The sequence below is a fragment of the Centruroides sculpturatus genome, unplaced genomic scaffold, assembly GCF_000671375.1.
Source record: "Centruroides sculpturatus isolate CEXI.00-Female unplaced genomic scaffold, Cexi_2.0 scaffold2618, whole genome shotgun sequence".
Taxonomy (NCBI): Eukaryota; Metazoa; Arthropoda; class Arachnida; order Scorpiones; family Buthidae; genus Centruroides; species Centruroides sculpturatus.
In genome coordinates, this window is record NW_019388416.1 from 13,497 (window position 1) to 16,448 (window position 2,952).

The window sequence follows — 2,952 nt, forward strand, 5'->3', positions numbered from 1 at the left end:
TGGAGAACAATAAAAACACTACACTCAACAAGCCACCAATAAAACTCAACTGCCTAACCTATAACCAAAGTCTCCTTTTAATTTGTTTTTTAAAAAAAGCGCTTGACAAACTTGCCCCGCATGCCGAAGTTGCCCCGGTCTCCCCTATATTAATTTCAGAAAATTTTAAAAAAAAATTATTGCAGAAAGAAATTATTTTTATATAAATTAGAATTAATATTTGAATTTATCTACAGAATTAACAATCTTAGATATCAAGTTTTCTTTTAAATGTGAAATTTTTAAAGAAATAATTCTATAATTCATATACAGTATTTAAAATATCTTAATAACAATCTGTAATATAACATTGCATTAATCAAATAAATTTTAGTTTTTTTATTAAGCTACAAATAATAGAATTTAACACCATAGAAACCAAAGCTTTAAAAATTTATAAAAATTATTATAAACAAAGTTTTAGATTTATATTAAAGTTGGTATTTTACCTGGATAAGTATTGGAATCAATGTCTTTTCCTTTTGATATTGCTATTCCAAATCCTGATAATTCAACTCCAAAATCCTTAGCTGCTATTCTCTATTTAAAATGGATATATAATTTAATTATTTATTTACAATTGATTTATATTTTCTGTTGATATAAAGAAAACGTACTTGTACAAAATCTGGTTTCACACCATTTGCTGAACCAAAATAAATATAGACTGCTCCTTTTTCATCTTCATATGGAGCACCAATTGCAATATCTGAAATTATGAAGTTTATATTTATATTTTCTTTTATATCAATGTTTTCAGCTATATATTAACTATTTTCAGCTTTATCTGACATAAAATTTTATTCAGCTCTTTTCTCTTTATTATTTTACTTTATCAAGGATGCTTAATCATCTTTCTGGTAAAGTAAAAGGCAGAAATCATTTTAGTTCATCCAGTCAATTTTAAAACCCTGCTTTGACTAATTTAAATATTTATGACATTAAGTACATTCCAGTAAGCATCAGCCTAAGCAATAAAGGATGCACTGGTGAACAGTTTAATTAATAAGCTTTTACTTTGACCTCTGGCAACCTAACAAGATGGCGGAATTAAACAGTGCTATATTTACATTTGCAGACTTATTTTCCCAAAATAACTTTAGACTAATACAGATGTATAGTAAAAATGGTGTTAATAATTTAATTAAAATGGTGACCATACTGCTTCCTTAGAGTCACCATATCCACAGCTCAATGAGTGCATCAGTCAATGTACTAATAAACTCATAAGTGAATATCAGAAGGTATTTTACTATATTATGGTTCACCAATGCACTGTTTGATGCATACTGGAATGTACCCATTAACTAACATTCAGTTTTTCATAAGAAAATTTTAAGAAAAATAATTTTAGCTAGTATACCACATTTGAAATTAAACACTATAATGAATTCATATACTACATTATAAACTTAGTATTAACAGTGATATTGAGACAATAAATAATTTATTAATTATATAGAATGAGCATCTTAACTATTGAATGAAACTTAAAGTTATTATTGAATTTCATTGGGTACAAGTGAATTATAAAGTACTGTATTATATTTGCTTATCGGGTGATACAATATGGAGTTTGCATAACAATGGATGCCTCTTCACAAAAAAACACAAATGCAGGTATTAAAGCATACTGGTTATATCACTGACAGCTACATATATATCAGTGGAATTATAGACAAGGTATCCCATATCTTTTGCAATGAATATGTAGCAATATGTGGAATTCTACTATAGAATGCCTATAGAATGGACTTACTTGATTTATGAACAAAGATTTTAATTTATTATATACTGAATATAGCAATTAATAAAATTATATATTGCTGTTGGATTAGTTAATATTAAAACTAAATTTAAGTAATAAATTTTACTCAAATCTTGGTACATTTTCTCCACACTTCAGATATTGAACAGAATATGAACTAATTTATAAACAAATTTTTAAATATAAAAGAAAATAATAAATATTTTAAAAAATTAGTAATAATTTTTCAAGTTGGAATACATTATTCCTTTAACTGCAAAAATAAAATATTATTCTGATAATATCCCAACCATAGCAATCTGCATTACATTACTGTATATTAGCATTAATACAATTAAAAAATAGTTTTTATATTCATTCAATTTATCTTATTTTACTCTGAAATTTATTTTTTTAATATAAAAAAGATAGTAATTATACCTAAAAAGCCATCTTTATTAAGATCTCCACAATTAGCAATTGATGTTCCAAATCTTGAATTTGGTTTATCTGATCCCTTCAAAANTTAAGATTGCTTTTGTATATTCGAATACCAGTGGCAGAATGGAAGCGCTGTGTTGTTGAATAGGAGATAGCTTTTACGGCGAAAACATATGAATGGTGTGAAGCAACCTGATTATACGCGTTTGCCCATGCGCTTTACAGAGTTGCACCAACTTTACGTTGTTTTGTAGGTGTAAGTTACACGCCATATTGTTTTTAATGATTTTACTTACTGCTGTTAGCCGCTTGCCTGCTAGATATTTTGTTGCTTTCGCTTTATTATGTGAATCGTTAGTTGATTTATAACTTAACCCAAGTGACAGGAGTTTACTGGTATGTTTTTATGATTATTCTGTATAGTGTTTAAATTACAAACTAAAAATTTATTAAAATATTTTACTTTTCACGTTTAAGACCTACTGTAACATCTATTATCTATTATCAACAATATTATTAGCATCTAAATGATACTTCATAAATGTGTTATTAATGAAGAAAATCAAAATATTTATCTGTTTGGTAACAAAATTTGTTAAGATATTGTTTATTGTTTACCAAACTGTGAATTCAAATCATACTTTTGTTTACCAATCAATCATCCCAAATTGAGCAAGAGTCCCAAATTTCAATAGTTGTTCTGTCACGGCAGAGCCATCAAGAGT

The 2,952-nt window shown here is 26.7% G+C and overlaps 1 protein-coding gene across 1 annotated transcript in view; it reads right to left on the minus strand.

The window, feature by feature from the left end:
* The window catches only part of LOC111616935 (integrin alpha-8-like), a 15,752-nt gene extending 13,447 nt beyond the window's left edge, over positions 1–2,305 (minus strand). Inside the window, exons 1-3 of the mRNA XM_023358287.1 lie at positions 2,228–2,305; positions 657–748; positions 489–579 (exon numbers count right to left, since the gene is read on the minus strand). The gene's annotated coding sequence lies outside the window, so the exon portion shown is untranslated. The remainder of the gene's footprint in view (positions 1–488; positions 580–656; positions 749–2,227) is intronic.
* Positions 2,306–2,952: the final 647 nt, after the last annotated feature.